General features: G+C 40.0%; 1 non-coding gene across 1 annotated transcript; it reads left to right on the top strand.

Moving 5' to 3' along the window:
- Nucleotides 1–519: 519 nt before the first annotated feature.
- trnag-ucc (transfer RNA glycine (anticodon UCC)) lies at nt 520–591 on the top strand. Its single transcript has one exon. It is a non-coding gene; the product is annotated as a tRNA-Gly (tRNA).
- The last annotated feature ends 8,516 nt before the right edge of the window (nt 592–9,107 follow it).

Genomic DNA, 9,107 nt, shown 5'->3' with positions numbered 1-9,107 from the left:
CAGTGACTGCTCAGTTAATGATTATGTTTGGTTATATTTGTTATACCAGTATATACTAGTGTTTCTTTAGTGTTAGTTTGGAATGGTGTAGTTAAGTGTTAAGGACTGTTATAGTTCTGGTTCTTTGAAAAACTCAATAGTTTAGACAGTCTTAGAGTTAGTTATTTGCTTTTGTGTATGTCTTTTTCATGAATGCCAGAGGTACTCGAAATGTTGTTAAAAGAAAAACTGTGTGCTGAGTTTTATTTTTTACAGGAAACGCATGCATGTTGAAACTAAAGTTTATAAATAATTGAGAAATATTAAAGCAAGGAAAATATGATACGTGTAAAATATACAATTTGATCACATAATTACTTAATTACCTCTGGTAGTTAAATGCTTTTTTCTGCTGCGTTTTTTTTCTCTTGTACATGACTCTGATCCTCTTGTTGTATTTGTATTTGTAAATTCTGTTTAATAAAAAAAAAATTAAAAAAAGCATTCTCTGGTGGTGTCCTGCAGGCTTCCTGTGGGTGTGCGTTGGTGGTATAGTGGTGAGCATAGCTGCCTTCCAAGCAGTTGACCCGGGTTCGATTCCCGGCCAACGCAGTGGCGAATGTTTTCAAATGCTGTCATGAGCCTTGGATTGTGACTAGCAAAGTGAAGCCTTTTGAAAGAGCTAAAGCACTGAAAAACGGAATTGAAGGAGAATCTTACAGGGGATTCTGAGCGGTGTCTGCAAACACGCAGTCCGATACAGGTGCTGAAAGCTTGAGCTACTCTCAATGTCATGCTGCTTTTCCCCGGAGTAAATCTGTTACATTGAAAGAATGCTTCTCGCAGGTTCAAAAAGGGACCCTTGTTAATTGGAGAAATCAATGATTTTGAATGAATTCTGTATGCGTTAAAAGACAGCTATACACAGAAAACATGCAGGACACAGCTCATGATGTTTCCCGAGCTGAAACACAGTGCGTTTTTTCAAGCTATCTGACAAAGCCCGCCCACTGAAAACTGCGGCAGATCGTGTAAAGACGTTCAACTTTGTAACTACTGCACGCACAGGAAGCAGAATAAATTCCTCTTTTCAAACTGTCAAAGGTTTGCTTTACGAACGCCGCAGGACATCGCACAATCTCTTTTGAACAGGGACAAACGATTTCTTATGGGGCGCAGTAAGTACTGTTACTGTCACTGCTCGATACCGACGTTGGCCTACTATACCATGTTCAGCCACTGCTAGAAAATGTACAGCTCTAGCACCGGAGCAAACAACAGGAGGGCCGACGTCGAACAGGCATACGTGTCAGTCATGGAGACCGATGAGAATGGGATTCGAACCCATGCCTGCAGAGCACAATGGATTAGCAGTCCATCACCTTAACCACTCAGCCACCTTGTCGACAAAACTGGGCTGTCCGGACATGGGTTGGCGCGCTCCAGATGATCTTTTTCTTTTTTTCCCCACGTACTCGAGGGTCATTTTCCTGTTCCACATGTGATTTCAACATTTTCCTTGGGAGATGTCAAGCCAGCAAGCCACTGCTGTGGTTCACTGGCCAGTGTGGAGTTCAGTGGCCCTGTTGTACACAGAAAGCACATTGAGCTCCTTGGACATCAAAAGTTCCAGATAAAAGCCATTTGTCATCCTTTCTCTTGGTGTTGATGTTGCTATTGTATGTAAAGGTGGCAACTTGCTCAGCGAGCAGGCGGAGCACACACCGAATGCAGATGTGTCTGAGTGGTGTGTCCAAGTGGCTGCAAAAGGACAGTGCTCCCGGGGCACCGTGGCTTAGTTGGTTAAAGCACCTGCCTAGTAAACAGGAGATCCTGGATTCAAATCCCAGCAGTGCCTTCTTTGTTCTGTCTTCTCAAACAGAACTGGTCCTTCCAGACAACCACCTACGGCTAGACTTGCAAATATTCATTTCCTGTCTTTAACGCGACTTGTTTTTCTTAAAATGGATGCAACTTGCAAAACATGAAATACAAACCTTGCTAATCAGCGCTAGCGGCTGGCAAAAAAAAAAGAAGTCAGCAATGTTTTTTTTCTTTAACCTTAACCCTGCTAATGGAGAAGAGTTAAATGACCGAGTCTATGCAGCTTAAACGGTGCGCAAGTCGGGTTCTTAGCTGAAAGGGTGGTAAATCACGCTCACCCCAGTCCTTAATCTTTTAAAGAGGATACAAAATTGAACCTAGTCGCCACATCACATACATCCTGTTCAATGATAAAAAGGTAACATCTATCCTCGCTCCAGAGTAAATCTCATGTTGAGGGCATCTTTTTTTTTCACTTTACCGTGAGTCGGGCTCGGCTGCACAGAGGAGAGAGCAGAGCAATGAGGTCACGGGGACAGGGGAGTCACACGCTGGCGGTTTGAATACGCGGAAGATCACTGAGGGATCCACAGTATGTGGACCCTCCGTGCGCCATCAGTCCGCACTCCGGACTCTGAATCCTGCCATCCGAGTTACGATCTCGGCGGAACCTGAGGCGCAGTTCCTTCTTAAAACGTAATCTGGTGAGCATTTCTAGAATCGCACTTGTATAGATACAACTATACAAGTACGATTAGTACGAAATCAGTAGGCAACTGCCCTCTTGATTTTGGATTTAATTTCTTTATTACAGGGGCGCTTTTATGAAGACAGAGTCATGTTCAGGTACTTTGCTTGATGGAGGAAGCTCATTTCGGACTCTGTGATCTGCTCACCTGGAAAGGTCTGCTGTACTACTACAAGAGAGAAGTAGAGTCTGGAAGAAGGGACAATTTTATGATGCTTTGGAAGATAATGTTTTTTTTTTCTTATACTGAAAATGAAAAGTAGTTGTTTCTATATGGACTCAGTCTTTGGAATTTGTATATTTATATATTTCAGTGAACCCTCAGCCATTCCTTCTGTATTGTAATTCAATTTCTCTTTTAAAATTCCTTCCCCACTTCTAGGACCTGCAGTTGCTGAACTCCACAATGGCTTCTATTGGAAAGTCTGTGACTGAGACCAAGTAAGTGTTCAATTTTTTATGAAACCATTATTTATTTTGGAGCAATGAGCAATTCTTATATAAATGCAATAAAATCATTATGCTCAAACTATGAGAGAGAATTTTAAGGATAATTTAATAAATCAGTCTTAGCTTGTTTCTATACACAGATGGTATTATTTATTTTCAAAGGAAACCCGCGAGGATTCCCCTGGTGTGCAAGATGTGCCTGAATACTTTTGATCAGCTTCCTGCTCATTTGAAGAGGGCGTTTATGAAGCACGCCACGGCAGAAGAGATCAGGATGGCCTCTCAACAGGCGAGGGAGGACATGATGAATCACCTGAAGAACGGGGTCATCGTGGATTACCACAGAATAGAGATCAAAGGACACTTTGTGGGCTTAAAATACAAAGAAAATCATGTTCTATGGTACAAGATAAATACAAAACTTAAGCTTTTATTTTAATTAGATTTGTTTATAAAGCATAAGCAATAATTTATTACATTAATATATGTGAAAATAACATTTTAGCATCATATTATTACATACAGGTCTCTAGCTTCAACACAGTGATATATATATATATATGCTCAGTGATTTATTGGTACATGCCCAGGTCAATAATCAGAATGAGGATTTATTTCCAGACGGGCTACAGGTAGTGTTGTGAAATACTTCAACACACTGGATCGCAGATTTAGACCCCCTGCACTCTTACTCCTTAAAAACCAAAGAAATGAAGATATGTAGCAATCACATTGTAACAGGGGTGACAGTGACTTAATGCTTATACTAGTGGACTTCTGGTACCTTTAGGGTAAGGTGTTCCCTGAAGGGCTCTCAAACCCTGCATTTCAGATGCCTAGCTGTATCGCTGATGTGTTGCACCTCAGAATCACTTTTAAACCTTACCTCTGGTATCTTTAATCCCTATTGCTCAACGCATGGTGAAAGTATTGCATAATTGTGTCTGAAAATGAGCAATGGGCACCTGAGAGACTCATTTGCCTGTTTCACAAATGATCACATTTGACTAGAGATTCTGTTTGGGATTCAGTTGTGCATTCCGACAGCAATCCCTTTCAAAAAACGATACATTCTGGATGAGGTCAAAGGTGCAGGAACACTGTATTTAGGATGTGTTTGCACTTATTCTGTGTCTCTAGCTTCAACACAGCGATATATGTATATGCTCACTGATTTTTTGGTACATGCCCAGGGCAATAATCATTATGAGGATTTATTTCCAGATGTGCTAGGGGTAGTGTTGTGAAATACTTCAACACACTGGATCGCAGGCTTAAACCCCCTGCACTCTTACTCCTTAAAAACTAACAAATGCAGATATCTAGCAATCATATTGTAGCAGACACTCATTTGCCTGTTTCACAAATGATCATATTTTACTAGAGATTATCTTTGGGATACGGATGTGCATTCTGACAGCAATCTCTTCCAAAAAATGATTTTACCTTATCGCGGCTTTGCCCTACTTGCCCCTTTGGACAATATCTCCATCTTGTGGTCGTTGTTGGTAATGTCTAGACAATACCTCCATCTTGTGGTCGTTGTTGGTAATGTCTTCTTATGCCATTTTTTTATTTCAATTCTCTATTAGTTGATTCTAGAATCTCTACAATGAAGTTGAAAACATCAGTTTTATAGCAGACAATATGACATTATTTATAGTCCAATTAGAAACTTATTACCCTGTTTTTAACATAATAACAAATTAAAATTGATTAAAACTAAGTTTGGAACACCAGGGAACATAACAAATGATTTTTAGGAAAACCATGAGGTTCTCTGTGCCCGATGCCTGCAAGGAGAGAAAGCTAGAATCCTTTGATTTTTTCAAAATTTGAAAATAAACATCATATAACAACAGCTTTCATTCCTAGGAGTAAAAAATAACCATTTCTGAAGACATAGTAGTTTCTAAAACACTACAATAAAGTTAAAAACATCAGTTTTATATTACATTATTTTTAGTGAAATCAGTCATTTATTACACTATTTTTAATATAATCTCTAAGTAAAAGTGATTAGAATTAAGTTTGGAACAACAAGGAACACAAAAAAAAAGATTTTAAGGAAAAAAATGATGTCTTCTGTGCCAGGTGCCTGCAAGGGGAGAAAGCTAGAATCCTACCCAGGCTCCTGGAGCTCTGTCCTGGCTAAAGGAGGGCGAATCCATCCCATTCAAAGCTCCATGAAAAAATGATATTTTTAAATCTGAAAAAAAACATTATAGAACAACATCTCTTGGTCCACAGAGTGCAAAAATCCAACTTTGAAGAAAATCCATTGACTGATCCCCGAATCCTGAAGTTTCTTCGCATGATATCGGGCTTGCAACCACTTTCTGGAAAATTATGAAAAATGCCAAAAATGAAATAAAAGTTATCAATTCTAGAGCCTAAGAGGAAAATAAGACAAATGTATATCTCCAAATAATTTTATGTGCTTCAGAAGAGCCCAGGAAAGTTTTTTGCATACATGAAACCACGCCCGTTTGCACGTAAGCAGACATGGTTGCACACACGACTGCATGAAAGCACGCGTGCATGCAAAATCATCCTGTTAAGCATTTGAAAAGCCGCACCACGGCGCACTTGAAATAGCTCTTACATTAGTGGTCGACGCAGGAATCGCCTTTTTATTTACGCTCTTACCAACGCGATGGAAAGCAAAACAAAGCAAAGCAGAGCAAAACAAAACGAACAATAAGATCTGTTAGGTTTACATGCATATTTTATGTATTAATAAATGTATCCTCGTGTATTAGTACCTGTGTGTGCGCGTTGTTTGAGTTATGTCACATGGTTGGATTCTAAAGCCATCAAAAGAATCAACTTTGTGATTTACTGCTACAATTAATAATTGTCTCAGTAAATGCCCAAACCCTACAGAACTGGTGCCTTCAGAGAGCCACTACATTTAATTTTGCTATGGCAACATTACATATTTGGCGTCCCTGAGCCGGTTTTCTTACATGTGAAAATAACATTTTAGCATCATATTATTACATACAGGTCTCTAGCTTCAACACAGTGATATATATATATACTCAGTGATTTATTGGTACATGCCCAGGTCAATAATCAGAATGAGGATTTATTTCCAGACGGGCTACAGGTAGTGTTGTGAAATACTTCAACACACTGGATCGCAGATTTAGACCCCCTGCACTCTTACTCCTTATAAACCAAAGAAATGAAGATATGTAGCAATCACATTGCAACAGGGCTGACAGTGACTTAATGCTTATACTAGTGGACTTCTGGTACCTTTAGGGTACGGTGTTCCCTGAAGGGCTCTCAAACCCCGCATTTCAGATGCCTAGCTGTTTCGCTGATGTGTTGCACCTCAGAATCACTTTTAAACCTTACCTCTGGTATCTTTAATCCCTATTGCTCAACGCATGGTGAAAGTATTGCATAAATGTGTCTGAAAATGAGCAATGGGCACCTGAGAGACTCATTTGCCTGTTTCACAAATGATCATATTTGACTAGAGATTCTGTTTGGGATCCGGATGTGCATTCTGACAGCAATCTCCTTATCGCGGCTTTGCCCTTCTTGCCTCTTTGGACAATATCTCCATCTTGTGGTCGTTGTTGGTAATGTCTAGACAATATCTCCATCTTGTGGTCGTTGTTGGTAATGTCTAGACAACATCTCCATCTTGTGGTCGTTATTGGTAATGTCTTCTTATGCCCTTTTTTATTTTAATTCTCTATTAGTTGATTCTAGAATCTCTACAATGGAGATGAAAACATCAGTTTTATAGCAGACAATATGACATTATTTATAGTCCAATTAGAAACTTATTACCCTGTTTTTAACATAATAACAAATTAAAATTGATTAAAACTAAGTTTGGAACACCAGGGAACATAACAAATGATTTTTAGGAAAACCATGAGGTTCTCTGTGTCCAATGCCTGCAAGGGGAGAAAGCTAGAATCCTTTGATTTTGAGTTGAACAAGTTCAACTTTTGTCACGTCTGTCCACAGAACATTGTTCCAGGAGTTGCTGTGGAACATCCATGTGGTCTTTAGCAAACTTGAGAGGGGCAGTGGTGGTTTTTTTTGGGGGGAGAGCAGTGGTTTCCTCCGTGGTGACCTCGCATGATCACCACTCCTGTTCAGATTTCTTCTTATGGTGGACTCATGGACACAGACGTAAGACAAAGTCAACCACCTGTTCGCTAGATCCCATACCCACTCAGCTAGTCAAAGATTCCCCCGAAGGACTGGCAGGACCTATAATTAGTATGATGAATGCATCGCTTGCGTCAGGCGTTGTACCTGATCAATTTAAGGTAGCGGTTGTTAGACCGCTCCTTAAGAAGTCAAATTTGGATCCACAAGTTCTTAACAACTACAGGCCTGTCTCAAAGGTCCCATTTCAATCTAAAAGTTTTGAGAGAATAGTTGTTGCCCAACGTCAATCGTATCTGGATTCAAATAATATACTTGAGAAATTTCAGTCTGGTTTCTGAAACAGCATTAACAAGAGCCTTAAATGATATTCTCTTAGCTACTGATGCGCGGAATGCAACAGTGCTAGGTTGCAACAGTGCTAGGAATGCAAACGTTAGGTTGCGCTTCTTCATGCTGCATGGTCGGCAAGAGTGGAGCTTTTTAAACGTCTGTACTTAGTGCGCCTCAAAAGAAATCGTTTGTCCCCGTTCAAAAGAGATTGTGCGATGTCCTGCAGCGTTCGCAAAGCAAACCTTTGACAGTTTGAAAAGAGGAATTTATTCTGCTTCCTGTGCGTGCAGTAGTTACAAAGTTGAACGTCTTTGCACGATCTGCTGCAGTTTTCAGTGGGCGGGCTTTGTCAGATGGCTTGGAAAAACGCACTGTGTTTCGGCTCGGGAAACATCATGAGCAGTTTCCTGCATGTTTTCTGTGTATAGCTGTCTTTTAACGCATACAGAATTCATTCGAAATCATTGATTTCTCCAATTAACAAAGGTCACTTAAAGGATGAGTCAAAGTAACGTCTAATCGGATTAGTTTCCTTAGAGCTGGTTCAGAGTTTGCTCAAGAGTTTACCTTTCACAGATGCGCAAAGAAGAATGTTGGGGGTGCACGCTTCAAGGCGCCTTACAGCTGTAGGGAGTGATTCGAGACGATTCGTGGCGTGTGCTCGTTCCCATATACCGTACGCCCTGGGGTGCAGTGCTAGGATGATGTACAATACCGCTTGGGCACGTAACGGCTTTATATGCAAGTGCGGGACGTGAGGGTTTTCGTTTGTTCATTTTATTTTGCTCTGCTTTGCTTTGTTTTGCTTTCCATCGCGTCGGTAAGAGCGTAAATAAAAAGGCGATTCCTGCGTCTACCACTAATGTAAGAGCTATTTCAAGTGCGCCGTGGTGCGGCTTTTCAAATGCTTAACAGGATGATTTTGCATGCACGCGTGCTTTCATGCAGTCGTGTGTGCAACCATGTCTGCTTACGTGCAAACGGGCGTGGTTTCATGTATGCAAAAAACTTTCCTGGGCTCTTCTGAAGCACATAAAATTATTTGGAGATATACATTTGTCTTATTTTCCTCTTAGGCTCTAGAATTGATAACTTTTTTTTCATTTTTGGCATTTTTCATTTTCCAGAAAGTGGTTGCAAGCCCGATATCATGCGAAGAAACTTCAGGATTCGGGGATCAGTCAATGGATTTTCTTCAAAGTTGGATTTTTGCACTCTGTGGACCAAGAGATGTTGTTCTATAATGTTTTTTTTCAGATTTAAAAATATCATTTTTTCATGGAGCTTTGAAGGGGATGGATTCACCCTCCTTTACCCAGGACAGAGCTCCAGGAGCCTGGGTAGGATTCTAGCTTTCTCCCCTTGCAGGCACCTGGCACAGAAGACATCATTTTTTTCCTTAAAATCTTTTTTTTTTTTTGTGTTCCTTGTTGTTCCAAACTTAATTTTAATCACTTTTAATTAGAGATTTTATTAAAAATAGTGCAATAAATGACTAATTTCACAAAAAATAATGTAATATAAAACGGATGTTTTCAACTTTATTGTAGTGTTTTAGAAACTACTATGTCTTCAAAAATGGTTATTTTTCACTCCTAGGAATGAAAGCTGTTGTTATATCATGTTTATTTTT

This window comes from Lepisosteus oculatus, unplaced genomic scaffold, assembly GCF_040954835.1.
Source record: "Lepisosteus oculatus isolate fLepOcu1 unplaced genomic scaffold, fLepOcu1.hap2 HAP2_SCAFFOLD_87, whole genome shotgun sequence".
Classification (NCBI taxonomy): Eukaryota; Metazoa; Chordata; class Actinopteri; order Semionotiformes; family Lepisosteidae; genus Lepisosteus; species Lepisosteus oculatus.
The sequence above is the reverse complement of the archived record's forward strand: the minus strand, read 5'-3'. Positions and strand labels throughout refer to the sequence as shown.